This window comes from Triturus cristatus, chromosome 4_1, assembly GCF_964204655.1.
Source record: "Triturus cristatus chromosome 4_1, aTriCri1.1, whole genome shotgun sequence".
Lineage (NCBI taxonomy): Eukaryota > Metazoa > Chordata > Amphibia > Caudata > Salamandridae > Triturus > Triturus cristatus.
The window spans coordinates 123,472,365-123,487,606 of record NC_140585.1 but is presented as its reverse complement, the minus strand read 5'-3'; the positions used below and the strand labels follow the sequence as shown (position 1 = coordinate 123,487,606).

The 15,242-nt window shown below is 39.9% G+C and overlaps 19 non-coding genes across 19 annotated transcripts; all 19 read right to left on the bottom strand.

The window, feature by feature from the left end:
- Nucleotides 1–2,519: 2,519 nt before the first annotated feature.
- On the bottom strand, nt 2,520–2,592 carry TRNAK-CUU (transfer RNA lysine (anticodon CUU)). Its single transcript has one exon. It is a non-coding gene; the product is annotated as a tRNA-Lys (tRNA).
- A 771-nt stretch (nt 2,593–3,363) lies between these two features.
- On the bottom strand, nt 3,364–3,436 carry TRNAK-CUU (transfer RNA lysine (anticodon CUU)). Its single transcript has one exon. It is a non-coding gene; the product is annotated as a tRNA-Lys (tRNA).
- A 353-nt stretch (nt 3,437–3,789) lies between these two features.
- Nucleotides 3,790–3,862, bottom strand: TRNAA-AGC (transfer RNA alanine (anticodon AGC)). The gene has a single exon. It is a non-coding gene; the product is annotated as a tRNA-Ala (tRNA).
- Nucleotides 3,863–4,207: 345 nt separating this feature from the next.
- Nucleotides 4,208–4,280, bottom strand: TRNAK-CUU (transfer RNA lysine (anticodon CUU)). The gene has a single exon. It is a non-coding gene; the product is annotated as a tRNA-Lys (tRNA).
- Nucleotides 4,281–4,704: 424 nt separating this feature from the next.
- Nucleotides 4,705–4,777, bottom strand: TRNAA-AGC (transfer RNA alanine (anticodon AGC)). Its single transcript has one exon. It is a non-coding gene; the product is annotated as a tRNA-Ala (tRNA).
- Nucleotides 4,778–5,548: 771 nt separating this feature from the next.
- Nucleotides 5,549–5,621, bottom strand: TRNAA-AGC (transfer RNA alanine (anticodon AGC)). The gene has a single exon. It is a non-coding gene; the product is annotated as a tRNA-Ala (tRNA).
- A 345-nt stretch (nt 5,622–5,966) lies between these two features.
- Nucleotides 5,967–6,039, bottom strand: TRNAK-CUU (transfer RNA lysine (anticodon CUU)). The gene has a single exon. It is a non-coding gene; the product is annotated as a tRNA-Lys (tRNA).
- Nucleotides 6,040–6,881: 842 nt separating this feature from the next.
- TRNAK-CUU (transfer RNA lysine (anticodon CUU)) lies at nt 6,882–6,954 on the bottom strand. The gene has a single exon. It is a non-coding gene; the product is annotated as a tRNA-Lys (tRNA).
- Nucleotides 6,955–7,307: 353 nt separating this feature from the next.
- Nucleotides 7,308–7,380, bottom strand: TRNAA-AGC (transfer RNA alanine (anticodon AGC)). Its single transcript has one exon. It is a non-coding gene; the product is annotated as a tRNA-Ala (tRNA).
- A 345-nt stretch (nt 7,381–7,725) lies between these two features.
- On the bottom strand, nt 7,726–7,798 carry TRNAK-CUU (transfer RNA lysine (anticodon CUU)). The gene has a single exon. It is a non-coding gene; the product is annotated as a tRNA-Lys (tRNA).
- Nucleotides 7,799–8,640: 842 nt separating this feature from the next.
- Nucleotides 8,641–8,713, bottom strand: TRNAK-CUU (transfer RNA lysine (anticodon CUU)). Its single transcript has one exon. It is a non-coding gene; the product is annotated as a tRNA-Lys (tRNA).
- A 353-nt stretch (nt 8,714–9,066) lies between these two features.
- On the bottom strand, nt 9,067–9,139 carry TRNAA-AGC (transfer RNA alanine (anticodon AGC)). The gene has a single exon. It is a non-coding gene; the product is annotated as a tRNA-Ala (tRNA).
- A 1,496-nt stretch (nt 9,140–10,635) lies between these two features.
- Nucleotides 10,636–10,708, bottom strand: TRNAA-AGC (transfer RNA alanine (anticodon AGC)). The gene has a single exon. It is a non-coding gene; the product is annotated as a tRNA-Ala (tRNA).
- A 1,070-nt stretch (nt 10,709–11,778) lies between these two features.
- TRNAK-CUU (transfer RNA lysine (anticodon CUU)) lies at nt 11,779–11,851 on the bottom strand. The gene has a single exon. It is a non-coding gene; the product is annotated as a tRNA-Lys (tRNA).
- Nucleotides 11,852–12,204: 353 nt separating this feature from the next.
- TRNAA-AGC (transfer RNA alanine (anticodon AGC)) lies at nt 12,205–12,277 on the bottom strand. Its single transcript has one exon. It is a non-coding gene; the product is annotated as a tRNA-Ala (tRNA).
- Nucleotides 12,278–13,347: 1,070 nt separating this feature from the next.
- On the bottom strand, nt 13,348–13,420 carry TRNAK-CUU (transfer RNA lysine (anticodon CUU)). Its single transcript has one exon. It is a non-coding gene; the product is annotated as a tRNA-Lys (tRNA).
- Nucleotides 13,421–13,773: 353 nt separating this feature from the next.
- TRNAA-AGC (transfer RNA alanine (anticodon AGC)) lies at nt 13,774–13,846 on the bottom strand. The gene has a single exon. It is a non-coding gene; the product is annotated as a tRNA-Ala (tRNA).
- Nucleotides 13,847–14,192: 346 nt separating this feature from the next.
- TRNAK-CUU (transfer RNA lysine (anticodon CUU)) lies at nt 14,193–14,265 on the bottom strand. Its single transcript has one exon. It is a non-coding gene; the product is annotated as a tRNA-Lys (tRNA).
- Nucleotides 14,266–14,618: 353 nt separating this feature from the next.
- Nucleotides 14,619–14,691, bottom strand: TRNAA-AGC (transfer RNA alanine (anticodon AGC)). Its single transcript has one exon. It is a non-coding gene; the product is annotated as a tRNA-Ala (tRNA).
- Between the last annotated feature and the right edge of the window lie 551 nt (nt 14,692–15,242).

Genomic DNA, 15,242 nt, shown 5'->3' with positions numbered 1-15,242 from the left:
ACATTAGAAGCTCACCTGGCCCTGACCGGAAGAAGCAGGGGTCCCTTAAAACCCTGGCGGTTTTGTGTAGAGTTAAGCCGTTTACCCACGCAGCTTTCCTCTCACCCCCTCCCTTCCATCCCTCTCTCCTCTCCTAACCCCGGATCCCTCTCTCACTTTGCAGGTCATTTTCTTTCACCCCTTTTTACAACTTCTGAACTCATCAACCTCTCACTTCACCTTTAATCACCTCTTGATATTCTGTTCTTTCACTGCCCTCATCTCTAACAGTCTCTCACATTTATCTCATGGCCTCTCTGGCCCTGTCACCTCCCGTGCCCCTCAGCACTTCTCATTCACCTCGTCTCTTCATTCAAATTTTTGTCTATTTGTATCTTACACCTCTCCAGTCCCCCCATTCCTCTTTCACATCTCCCCTTTGTTCTAACAGAAGCCCTCACCTTTGGATCACACTCACTTCTTGCGTGTCCACACTTCTCTTCGGCAATTCACATTTCTCCTCATCCCTGACCTCTTCAATCAAATTCTCTCACTCCCTTGCTGTCCTCTCTCATTTTGGGTGCGGATGCAAGTTCAGAATGGGATGAATGAATGTATGATTACTGATGGGCTTGTTTGAGTGAGTTGCATATTGAGTAGTGAGGGGGACAGGTGAGTGAAGTGTCACATGAGTGCAGGATGAGTAGTGTACTCGTGTACTCGTGTGACTGCAGGTTGAGGTATAGTGTGAGCAGGACAAGTGCATTTTGAGTGCAGAGTGATCACTGTGAGTGCAAGGTGAGCGGGTGAATGGTGCAAGTGCATGGTGATCAGTGTGAGTGCATTGTGATCACTGTGAGTGCAAGGTGAGCGTGACAAAGGGCGAGAATGAGGAATGAGTTGTCTGAATGCAGGGTGCATTCCCAGACCCATGAAGTAACTCAGCATGTTATTGACGGGGGCGTAGACTTTAAGATCTAAGTTAAACTATTGCGGCATTAATCGGGGATCGAGGGTGAAGGAAATAAATAATGTGCTGATCCTGCAACAAACTTCCAGTCCTATGGTTAGGGTTACCAGCAGATTATTTTGATGGCCCAGTCGGTACAAAAAAAAGCAGTCACCTAAAGCGGTATTTTCAGCGCTTATCTGTGCATACTTCCCAGGGCCGGCTTTAGTGCTGGTGGTGCCCTGTGCGACAATGTTTGTTGGTGCCCCCCCATGACCACCCCCACCACGGATTCTCTCACTAGCACCCTTTAACAGTGACCAAGTCTCCATAACCCCACACTCTCAGATGCATTGAATTAGTTATATAGTGCCACTCATACCAGTGTAGGGTGTCCGAGCACTTTGCATCACACACACATTACACAGAGACAATCAATCATAAGTGTGTAAATCAGTGTATAGGAAATGTTACATAAGCCAAAGGACTAAAAGTATAGGAGTCACATGTCATCCATACTGGTAGGCAGTATAGTTCAAGAGTGCTTGGTGTGGAGAAGCACAAACTCAGAGTCGAAAAAGAAACAGCATAGTTGGGAGTTTCCTTTAATAATAAGAATTGTTTGCTAGCCAAATTAACCCTTTTTGCAACATTAATCAATGGTCTAATAATGTATTCTTTGTAGTGTGCATGCTCTTCTAGGATGAAAGTTAATAGCTCACTATTCTATATTAGGACTTTAAGTTATAAATTGCAAGTAACAAAAGGATGTCTCTTTTGAAAGCAGTAACCTGCTGATCTCTTCACATCATACACACTCTGTAATCTACTTGGTACACGTTCTTTGCAGCAGGCATATTAACCCACTGCACTAACTTCACCTAAGTCAAAACCTCAACTATACAAAATTGTGATCTCTCTCCAGGAAGATCATTAATCACAGGAGTTATCTTGACATTTATGTGAGGCCTGGTAATTGCCGGGAAAGAAACGCTGCAGCAGGTGCTTCTAAAGCACAATAAACTTTCACTCACGGCGCCCCCCGGAAGCCAACTTTGTATTCCTTTCCATGAAATGCATTCTCACACTACGGCAGTGAATGTAAAATCCAAATGTAAGGAATAGGCACAGTGGGGACCCAGGGGGTACTGGAACCAGCAAAAAAACCTAAGCCTCTGTAACCAGTTTACAAAGGCATGTTAAATGGTCTTTAAAGACCTGTGAAAAAACACGGGGGTGCCGGAGATAGGAATCCAGACACTGCCCAGCTGAGCCCCCAGCAGCTCAAGTTTCACTGCAGCAGCCCGGGCTGAGACACGACACAGGACGGGGGAAGTGTGGGGCCTGGGCAGAAGTGTGACTGGGAAGGCGCGACCCCCTTTGCATCACTCCACGGCCCCCCTGGGGGTCGCGCCCCACAGTTTGAAGACCCCTGACCTAGACTCAGGCCCTACCTAATCTTGGAGATACATTTCTCATGAATGAGTAACCAAGGGAGATACAATTTTTAGGAGTTAGTGCATGTCTAATGCAAGATTAATCACCATATTATGAGAGCCAATGCTATCATCCAGCAAAAAATACTCGTTTTCGCCCAACGTGGGGCTCGAACCCACGACCCTGAGATTAAGAGTCTCATGCTCTACCGACTGAGCTAGCCGGGCTCCCACTTAAATATGGTATGCAGACTCATCATTTTTTATTAAGGAAAACCGTTTCTGGATATTCCTCTGCTCTTGTTTTGCAAGGAACTTCACTTTTATACATCCTTCAGAGGAAAGAATGTCAAGTAAAATAATACGAAATGAAAATGGAAGGTGTGAAATTTTCATTTTGAGATTGCATAAGAAATCAAATTCCTCTCACGTGCTATAGAATACCTAAACACTTTTGATTAAACCACTTTAGTTGTTATAATGACACCAAATTTGAAAGCCATCTGTGACTTTTCTGTTCTTACTCTGCAACAACCATGGCAATTACAAGTTAAAAAGTAAAATGTATGCAAATTTTAGAATGGAGAATGCGGGCATCGATCCCGCTACCTCTCGCATGCTAAGCGAGCGCTCTACCATTTGAGCTACTTACCCTGTGTGCTCACTCAGCATCACATTTCAAAAGTAACGTTACTGCTGTCCACACTTTATTTTAAGTCTAATTGCCCATAACATGAGTGTTCAGTTCACTCCTAACTGATGCCTTAACTACACCTAGGGGATGTTTTACACTTCAGGTTGGCATGTTTAGTACTTGAATAGGAGTGATATCACTGTATGTTAACCTAGACTCAGGCCCTACCTAATCTTGGAGATACATTTCTCATGAATGAGTAACCAAGGGAGATACAATTTTTAGGAGTTAGTGCATGTCTAATGCAAGATTAATCACCATATTATGAGAGCCAATGCTATCATCCAGCAAAAAATACTCGTTTTCGCCCAACGTGGGGCTCGAACCCACGACCCTGAGATTAAGAGTCTCATGCTCTACCGACTGAGCTAGCCGGGCTCCCACTTAAATATGGTATGCAGACTCATCATTTTTTATTAAGGAAAACCGTTTCTGGATATTCCTCTGCTCTTGTTTTGCAAGGAACTTCACTTTTATACATCCTTCAGAGGAAAGAATGTCAAGTAAAATAATACGAAATGAAAATGGAAGGTGTGAAATTTTCATTTTGAGATTTCATAAGAAATCAAATTCCTCTCACGTGCTATAGAATACCTAAACACTTTTGATTAAACCACTTTAGTTGTTATAATGACACCAAATTTGAAAGCCATCTGTGACTTTTCTGTTCTTACTCTGCAACAACCATGGCAATTACAAGTTAAAAAGTAAAATGTATGCAAATTTTAGAATGGAGAATGCGGGCATCGATCCCGCTACCTCTCGCATGCTAAGCGAGCGCTCTACCATTTGAGCTAATTCCCCTGTGTGCTCACTCAGCATCACATTTCAAAAGTAACGTTACTGCTGTCCACACTTTATTTTAAGTCTAATTGCCCATAACATGAGTGTTCAGTTCACTCCTAACTGATGCCTTAACTACACCTAGGGGATGTTTTACACTTCAGGTTGGCATGTTTAGTACTTGAATAGGAGTGATATCACTGTATGTTAACCTAGACTCAGGCCCTACCTAATCTTGGAGATACATTTCTCATGAATGAGTAACCAAGGGAGATACAATTTTTAGGAGTTAGTGCATGTCTAATGCAAGATTAATCACCATATTATGAGAGCCAATGCTATCATCCAGCAAAAAATACTCGTTTTCGCCCAACGTGGGGCTCGAACCCACGACCCTGAGATTAAGAGTCTCATGCTCTACCGACTGAGCTAGCCGGGCTCCCACTTAAATATGGTATGCAGACTCATCAGATTAAGAGTCTTATGCTCTACCGACTGAGCTAGCCGGGCTCCCACTTAAATATGGTATGCAGACTCATCATTTTTTATTAAGGAAAACCGTTTCTGGATATTCCTCTGCTCTTGTTTTGCAAGGAACTTCACTTTTATACATCCTTCAGAGGAAAGAATGTCAAGTAAAATAATACGAAATGAAAATGGAAGGTGTGAAATTTTCATTTTGAGATTGCATAAGAAATCAAATTCCTCTCACTTGCTATAGAATACCTAAACCCTTTTGATTAAACCACTTTAGTTGTTATAATGACACCAAATTTGAAAGCCATCTGTGACTTTTCTGTTCTTACTCTGCAACAACCATGGCAATTACAAGTTAAAAAGTAAAATGTATGCAAATTTTAGAATGGAGAATGCGGGCATCGATCCCGCTACCTCTCGCATGCTAAGCGAGCGCTCTACCATTTGAGCTAATTCCCCTGTGTGCTCACTCAGCATCACATTTCAAAAGTAACGTTACTGCTGTCCACACTTTATTTTAAGTCTAATTGCCCATAACATGAGTGTTCAGTTCACTCCTAACTGATGCCTTAACTACACCTAGGGGATGTTTTACACTTCAGGTTGGCATGTTTAGTACTTGAATAGGAGTGATATCACTGTATGTTAACCTAGACTCAGGCCCTACCTAATCTTGGAGATACATTTCTCATGAATGAGTAACCAAGGGAGATACAATTTTTAGGAGTTAGTGCATGTCTAATGCAAGATTAATCACCATATTATGAGAGCCAATGCTATCATCCAGCAAAAAATACTCGTTTTCGCCCAACGTGGGGCTCAAACCCACGACCCTGAGATTAAGAGTCTCATGCTCTACCGACTGAGCTAGCCGGGCTCCCACTTAAATATGGCATGCAGACTCATCATTTTTTATTAAGGAAAACCGTTTCTGGATATTCCTCTGCTCTTGTTTTGCAAGGAACTTCACTTTTATACATCCTTCAGAGGAAAGAATGTCAAGTAAAATAATACGAAATGAAAATGGAAGGTGTGAAATTTTCATTTTGAGATTTCATAAGAAATCAAATTCCTCTCACGTGCTATAGAATACCTAAACACTTTTGATTAAACCACTTTAGTTGTTATAATGACACCAAATTTGAAAGCCATCTGTGACTTTTCTGTTCTTACTCTGCAACAACCATGGCAATTACAAGTTAAAAAGTAAAATGTATGCAAATTTTAGAATGGAGAATGCGGGCATCGATCCCGCTACCTCTCGCATGCTAAGCGAGCGCTCTACCATTTGAGCTAATTCCCCTGTGTGCTCACTCAGCATCACATTTCAAAAGTAACGTTACTGCTGTCCACACTTTATTTTAAGTCTAATTGCCCATAACATGAGTGTTCAGTTCACTCCTAACTGATGCCTTAACTACACCTAGGGGATGTTTTACACTTCAGGTTGGCATGTTTAGTACTTGAATAGGAGTGATATCACTGTATGTTAACCTAGACTCAGGCCCTACCTAATCTTGGAGATACATTTCTCATGAATGAGTAACCAAGGGAGATACAATTTTTAGGAGTTAGTGCATGTCTAATGCAAGATTAATCACCATATTATGAGAGCCAATGCTATCATCCAGCAAAAAATACTCGTTTTCGCCCAACGTGGGGCTCGAACCCACGACCCTGAGATTAAGAGTCTCATGCTCTACCGACTGAGCTAGCCGGGCTCCCACTTAAATATGGTATGCAGACTCATCAGATTAAGAGTCTTATGCTCTACCGACTGAGCTAGCCGGGCTCCCACTTAAATATGGTATGCAGACTCATCATTTTTTATTAAGGAAAACCGTTTCTGGATATTCCTCTGCTCTTGTTTTGCAAGGAACTTCACTTTTATACATCCTTCAGAGGAAAGAATGTCAAGTAAAATAATACGAAATGAAAATGGAAGGTGTGAAATTTTCATTTTGAGATTGCATAAGAAATCAAATTCCTCTCACTTGCTATAGAATACCTAAACCCTTTTGATTAAACCACTTTAGTTGTTATAATGACACCAAATTTGAAAGCCATCTGTGACTTTTCTGTTCTTACTCTGCAACAACCATGGCAATTACAAGTTAAAAAGTAAAATGTATGCAAATTTTAGAATGGAGAATGCGGGCATCGATCCCGCTACCTCTCGCATGCTAAGCGAGCGCTCTACCATTTGAGCTACTTACCCTGTGTGCTCAATCAGCATCACATTTCAAAAGTAACGTTACTGCTGTCCACACTTTATTTTAAGTCTAATTGCCCATAACATGAGTGTTCAGTTCACTCCTAACTGATGCCTTAACTACACCTAGGGGATGTTTTACACTTCAGGTTGGCATGTTTAGTACTTGAGTAGGAGTGATATCACTGTATGTTAACCTAGACTCAGGCCCTACCTAATCTTGGAGATACATTTCTCATGAATGAGTAACCAAGGGAGATACAATTTTTAGGAGTTAGTGCATGTCTAATGCAAGATTAATCACCATATTATGAGAGCCAATGCTATCATCCAGCAAAAAATACTCGTTTTCGCCCAACGTGGGGCTCGAACCCACGACCCTGAGATTAAGAGTCTCATGCTCTACCGACTGAGCTAGCCGGGCTCCCACTTAAATATGGTATGCAGACTCATCATTTTTTATTAAGGAAAACCGTTTCTGGATATTCCTCTGCTCTTGTTTTGCAAGGAACTTCACTTTTATACATCCTTCAGAGGAAAGAATGTCAAGTAAAATAATACGAAATGAAAATGGAAGGTGTGAAATTTTCATTTTGAGATTTCATAAGAAATCAAATTCCTCTCACGTGCTATAGAATACCTAAACACTTTTGATTAAACCACTTTAGTTGTTATAATGACACCAAATTTGAAAGCCATCTGTGACTTTTCTGTTCTTACTCTGCAACAACCATGGCAATTACAAGTTAAAAAGTAAAATGTATGCAAATTTTAGAATGGAGAATGCGGGCATCGATCCCGCTACCTCTCGCATGCTAAGCGAGCGCTCTACCATTTGAGCTAATTCCCCTGTGTGCTCACTCAGCATCACATTTCAAAAGTAACGTTACTGCTGTCCACACTTTATTTTAAGTCTAATTGCCCATAACATGAGTGTTCAGTTCACTCCTAACTGATGCCTTAACTACACCTAGGGGATGTTTTACACTTCAGGTTGGCATGTTTAGTACTTGAATAGGAGTGATATCACTGTATGTTAACCTAGACTCAGGCCCTACCTAATCTTGGAGATACATTTCTCATGAATGAGTAACCAAGGGAGATACAATTTTTAGGAGTTAGTGCATGTCTAATGCAAGATTAATCACCATATTATGAGAGCCAATGCTATCATCCAGCAAAAAATACTCGTTTTCGCCCAACGTGGGGCTCGAACCCACGACCCTGAGATTAAGAGTCTCATGCTCTACCGACTGAGCTAGCCGGGCTCCCACTTAAATATGGTATGCAGACTCATCAGATTAAGAGTCTTATGCTCTACCGACTGAGCTAGCCGGGCTCCCACTTAAATATGGTATGCAGACTCATCATTTTTTATTAAGGAAAACCGTTTCTGGATATTCCTCTGCTCTTGTTTTGCAAGGAACTTCACTTTTATACATCCTTCAGAGGAAAGAATGTCAAGTAAAATAATACGAAATGAAAATGGAAGGTGTGAAATTTTCATTTTGAGATTGCATAAGAAATCAAATTCCTCTCACTTGCTATAGAATACCTAAACCCTTTTGATTAAACCACTTTAGTTGTTATAATGACACCAAATTTGAAAGCCATCTGTGACTTTTCTGTTCTTACTCTGCAACAACCATGGCAATTACAAGTTAAAAAGTAAAATGTATGCAAATTTTAGAATGGAGAATGCGGGCATCGATCCCGCTACCTCTCGCATGCTAAGCGAGCGCTCTACCATTTGAGCTACTTACCCTGTGTGCTCAATCAGCATCACATTTCAAAAGTAACGTTACTGCTGTCCACACTTTATTTTAAGTCTAATTGCCCATAACATGAGTGTTCAGTTCACTCCTAACTGATGCCTTAACTACACCTAGGGGATGTTTTACACTTCAGGTTGGCATGTTTAGTACTTGAATAGGAGTGATATCACTGTATGTTAACCTAGACTCAGGCCCTACCTAATCTTGGAGATACATTTCTCATGAATGAGTAACCAAGGGAGATACAATTTTTAGGAGTTAGTGCATGTCTAATGCAAGATTAATCACCATATTACGAGAGCCAATGCTATCATCCAGCAAAAAATACTCGTTTTCGCCCAACGTGGGGCTCGAACCCACGACCCTGAGATTAAGAGTCTCATGCTCTACCGACTGAGCTAGCCGGGCTCCCACTTAAATATGGTATGCAGACTCATCATTTTTTATTAAGGAAAACCGTTTCTGGATATTCCTCTGCTCTTGTTTTGCAAGGAACTTCACTTTTATACATCCTTCAGAGGAAAGAATGTCAAGTAAAATAATACGAAATGAAAATGGAAGGTGTGAAATTTTCATTTTGAGATTGCATAAGAAATCAAATTCCTCTCACGTGCTATAGAATACCTAAACACTTTTGATTAAACCACTTTAGTTGTTATAATGACACCAAATTTGAAAGCCATCTGTGACTTTTCTGTTCTTACTCTGCAACAACCATGGCAATTACAAGTTAAAAAGTAAAATGTATGCAAATTTTAGAATGGAGAATGCGGGCATCGATCCCGCTACCTCTCGCATGCTAAGCGAGCGCTCTACCATTTGAGCTAATTCCCCTGTGTGCTCACTCAGCATCACATTTCAAAAGTAACGTTACTGCTGTCCACACTTTATTTTAAGTCTAATTGCCCATAACATGAGTGTTCAGTTCACTCCTAACTGATGCCTTAACTACACCTAGGGGATGTTTTACACTTCAGGTTGGCATGTTTAGTACTTGAATAGGAGTGATATCACTGTATGTTAACCTATACTCAGGCCCTACCTAATCTTGGAGATACATTTCTCATGAATGAGTAACCAAGGGAGATACAATTTTTAGGAGTTAGTGCATGTCTAATGCAAGATTAATCACCATATTATGAGAGCCAATGCTATCATCCAGCAAAAAATACTCGTTTTCGCCCAACGTGGATATTCCTCTGCTCTTGTTTTGCAAGGAACTTCACTTTTATACATCCTTCAGAGGAAAGAATGTCAAGTAAAATAAGACGAAATGAAAATGGAAGGTGTGAAATTTTCATTTTGAGATTGCATAAGAAATCAAATTCCTCTCACGTGCTATAGAATACCTAAACACTTTTGATTAAACCACTTTAGTTGTTATAATGACACCAAATTTGAAAGCCATCTGTGACTTTTCTGTTCTTACTCTGCAACAACCATGGCAATTACAAGTTAAAAAGTAAAATGTATGCAAATTTTAGAATGGAGAACGCGGGCATCGATCCCGCTACCTATCGCATGCTAAGCGAGCGCTCTACCATTTGAGCTAATTCCCCTGTGTGCTCACTCAGCATCACATTTCAAAAGTAACATTACTGCTGTCCACACTTTATTTTAAGTCTAATTGCCCATAACATGAGTGTTCAGTTCACTCCTAACTGATGCCTTAACTACACCTAGGGGCTGTTTTATACTTCAGGTTGGCATGTTTAGTACTTGAATAGGAGTGATATCACTGTATGTTAACCTAGACTCAGGCCCTACCTAATCTTGGAGATACATTTCTCATGAATGAGTAACCAAGGGAGATACAATTTTTAGGAGTTAGTGCATGTTTAATGCAAGATTAATCACCATATTATAAGAGCCAATGCAATCATCCAGCAAAACATACTCGTTTTCACCCAACGTGGGGCTCGAACCCACGACCCTGAGATTAAGAGTCTCATGCTCTACCGACTGAGCTAGCCGGGCTCCCACTTAAATATGGTATGCAGACTCATCATTTTTTATTAAGGAAAACCGTTTGTGGATATTGCTCTGCTCTTGTTTTGCAAGGAACTTCACTTTTATACATCCTTCAGAGGAAAGAATGTCAAGTAAAATAAGACGAAATGAAAATGGAAGGTGTGAAATTTTCATTTTGAGATTGCATAAGAAATCAAATTCCTCTCACGTGCTATAGAATACCTAAACACTTTTGATTAAACCACTTTAGTTGTTATAATGACACCAAATTTGAAAGCCATCTGTGACTTTTCTGTTCTTACTCTGCAACAACCATGGCAATTACAAGTTAAAAAGTAAAATGTATGCAAATTTTAGAATGGAGAATGCGGGCATCGATCCCGCTACCTCTCGCATGCTAAGCGAGCGCTCTACCATTTGAGCTAATTCCCCTGTGTGCTCACTCAGCATCACATTTCAAAAGTAACATTACTGCTGTCCACACTTTATTTTAAGTCTAATTGCCCATAACATGAGTGTTCAGTTCACTCCTAACTGATGCCTTAACTACACCTAGGTGATGTTTTACACTTCAGGTTGGCATGTTTAGTACTTGAATAGGAGTGATATCACTGTATGTTAACCTAGACTCAGGCCCTACCTAATCTTGGAGATACATTTCTCATGAATGAGTAACCAAGGGAGATACAATTTTTAGGAGTTAGTGCATGTCTAATGCAAGATTAATCACCATATTATGAGAGCCAATGCTATCATCCAGCAAAAAATACTCGTTTTCGCCCAACGTGGATATTCCTCTGCTCTTGTTTTGCAAGGAACTTCACTTTTATACATCCTTCAGAGGAAAGAATGTCAAGTAAAATAAGACGAAATGAAAATGGAAGGTGTGAAATTTTCATTTTGAGATTGCATAAGAAATCAAATTCCTCTCACGTGCTATAGAATACCTAAACACTTTTGATTAAACCACTTTAGTTGTTATAATGACACCAAATTTGAAAGCCATCTGTGACTTTTCTGTTCTTACTCTGCAACAACCATGGCAATTACAAGTTAAAAAGTAAAATGTATGCAAATTTTAGAATGCAGAATGCGGGCATCGATCCCTCTACCTATCGCATGCTAAGCGAGCGCTCTACCATTTGAGCTAATTCCCCTGTGTGCTCACTCAGCATCACATTTCAAAAGTAACATTACTGCTGTCCACACTTTATTTTAAGTCTAATTGCCCATAACATGAGTGTTCAGTTCACTCCTAACTGATGCCTTAACTACACCTAGGGGCTGTTTTATACTTCAGGTTGGCATGTTTAGTACTTGAATAGGAGTGATATCACTGTATGTTAACCTAGACTCAGGCCCTACCTAATCTTGGAGATACATTTCTCATGAATGAGTAACCAAGGGAGATACAATTTTTAGGAGTTAGTGCATGTTTAATGCAAGATTAATCACCATATTATGAGAGCCAATGCAATCATCCAGCAAAAAATACTCGTTTTCGCCCAACGTGGGGCTCGAACCCACGACCCTGAGATTAAGAGTCTCATGCTCTACCGACTGAGCTAGCCGGGCTCCCACTTAAATATGGTATGCAGACTCATCATTTTTTATTAAGGAAAACCGTTTCTGGATATTCCTCTGCTCTTGTTTTGCAAGGAACTTCACTTTTATACATCCTTCAGAGGAAAGAATGTCAAGTAAAATAAGACGAAATGAAAATGGAAGGTGTGAAATTTTCATATTGAGATTGCATAAGAAATCAAATTCCTCTCACGTGCTATAGAATACCTAAACACTTTTGATTAAACCACTTTAGTTGTTATAATGACACCAAATTTGAAAGCCATCTGTGACTTTTCTGTTCTTACTCTGCAACAACCATGGCAATTACAAGTTAAAAAGTAAAATGTATGCAAATTTTAGAATGGAGAATGCGGGCATCGATCCCGCTACCTCTCGCATGCTAAGCGAGCGCTCTACCATTTGAGCTAATTCCCCTGTGTGCTCACTCAGCATCACATTTCAAAAGTAACATTACTGCTGTCCACACTTTATTTTAAGTCTAATTGCCCATAACATGAGTGTTCAGTTCACTCCTAACTGATGCCTTAACTACACCTAGGGGCTGTTTTATACTTCAGGTTGGCATGTTTAGTACTTGAATAGGAGTGATATCACTGTATGTTAACCTAGACTCAGGCCCTACCTAATCTTGGAGATACATTTCTCATGAATGAGTAACCAAGGGAGATACAATTTTTAGGAGTTAGTGCATGTTTAATGCAAGATTAATCACCATATTATGAGAGCCAATGCTATCATCCAGCAAAAAATACTCGTTTTCGCCCAACGTGGATATTCCTCTGCTCTTGTTTTGCAAGGAACTTCACTTTTATACATCCTTCAGAGGAAAGAATGTCAAGTAAAATAAGACGAAATGAAAATGGAAGGTGTGAAATTTTCATTTTGAGATTGCATAAGAAATCAAATTCCTCTCACGTGCTATAGAATACCTAAACACTTTTGATTAAACCACTTTAGTTGTTATAATGACACCAAATTTGAAAGCCATCTGTGACTTTTCTGTTCTTACTCTGCAACAACCATGGCAATTACAAGTTAAAAAGTAAAATGTATGCAAATTTTAGAATGGAGAATGCGGGCATCGATCCCGCTACCTATCGCATGCTAAGCGAGCGCTCTACCATTTGAGCTAATTCCCCTGTGTGCTCACTCAGCATCACATTTCAAAAGTAACATTACTGCTGTCCACACTTTATTTTAAGTCTAATTGCCCATAACATGAGTGTTCAGTTCACTCCTAACTGATGCCTTAACTACACCTAGGGGCTGTTTTATACTTCAGGTTGGCATGTTTAGTACTTGAATAGGAGTGATATCACTGTATGTTAACCTAGACTCAGGCCCTACCTAATCTTGGAGATACATTTCTCATGAATGAGTAACCAAGGGAGATACAATTTTTAGGAGTTAGTGCATGTTTAATGCAAGATTAATCACCATATTATGAGAGCCAATGCAATCATCCAGCAAAAAATACTCGTTTTCGCCCAACGTGGGGCTCGAACCCACGACCCTGAGATTAAGAGTCTCATGCTCTACCGACTGAGCTAGCCGGGCTCCCACTTAAATATGGTATGCAGACTCATCATTTTTTATTAAGGAAAACCGTTTCTGGATATTCCTCTGCTCTTGTTTTGCAAGGAACTTCACTTTTATACATCCTTCAGAGGAAAGAATGTCAAGTAAAATAAGACGAAATGAAAATGGAAGGTGTGAAATTTTCATATTGAGATTGCATAAGAAATCAAATTCCTCTCACGTGCTATAGAATACCTAAACACTTTTGATTAAACCACTTTAGAAGTTATAATGACACCAAATTTGAAAGCCATCTGTGACTTTTCTGTTCTTACTCTGCAACAACCATGGCAATTACAAGTTAAAAAGTAAAATGTATGCAAATTTTAGAATGGAGAATGCGGGCATCGATCCCGCTACCTCTCGCATGCTAAGCGAGCGCTCTACCATTTGAGCTAATTCCCCTGTGTGCTCACTCAGCATCACATTTCAAAACTAACATTACTGCTGTCCACACTTTATTTTAAGTCTAATTGCCCATAACATGAGTGTTCAGTTCACTCCTAACTGATGCCTTAACTACACCTAGGGGCTGTTTTATACTTCAGGTTGGCATCTTTAGTACTTGAATAGGAGTGATATCACTGTATGTTAACCTAGACTCAGGCCCTACCTAATCTTGGAGATACATTTCTCATGAATGAGTAACCAAGGGAGATACAATTTTTAGGAGTTAGTGCATGTTTAATGCAAGATTAATCACCATATTATGAGAGCCAATGCAATCATCCAGGAAAAAAATACTCGTTTTCGCCCAACGTGGGGCTCGAACCCACGACCCTGAGATTAAGAGTCTCATGCTCTACCGACTGAGCTAGCCGGGCTCCCACTTAAATATGGTATGCAGACTCATCATTTTTTATTAAGGAAAACCGTTTCTGGATATTCCTCTGCTCTTGTTTTGCAAGGAACTTCACTTTTATACATCCTTCAGAGGAAAGAATGTCAAGTAAAATAAGACGAAATGAAAATGGAAGGTGTGAAATTTTCATATTGAGATTGCATAAGAAATCAAATTCCTCTCACGTGCTATAGAATACCTAAACACTTTTGATTAAACCACTTTAGTTGTTATAATGACACCAAATTTGAAAGCCATCTGTGACTTTTCTGTTCTTACTCTGCAACAACCATGGCAATTACAAGTTAAAAAGTAAAATGTATGCAAATTTTAGAATGGAGAATGCGGGCATCGATCCCGCTACCTCTCGCATGCTAAGCGAGCGCTCTACCATTTGAGCTAATTCCCCTGTGTGCTCACTCAGCATCACATTTCAAAAGTAACATTACTGCTGTCCACACTTTATTTTAAGTCTAATTGCCCATAACATGAGTGTTCAGTTCACTCCTAACTGATGCCTTAACTACACCTAGGGGCTGTTTTATACTTCAGGTTGGCATGTTTAGTACTTGAATAGGAGTGATATCACTGTATGTTAACCTAGACTCAGGCCCTACCTAATCTTGGAGATACATTTCTCATGAATGAGTAACCAAGGGAGATACAATTTTTAGGAGTTAGTGCATGTTTAATGCAAGATTAATCACCATATTATGAGAGCCAATGCTATCATCCAGCAAAAAATACTCGTTTTCGCCCAACGTGGATATTCCTCTGCTCTTGTTTTGCAAGGAACTTCACTTTTATACATCCTTCAGAGGAAAGAATGTCAAGTAAAATAAGACGAAATGAAAATGGAATGTGTGAAATTTTCATTTTGAGATTGCATAAGAAATCAAATTCCTCTCACGTGCTATAGAATACCTAAACACTTTTGATTAAACCACTTTAGTTGTTATA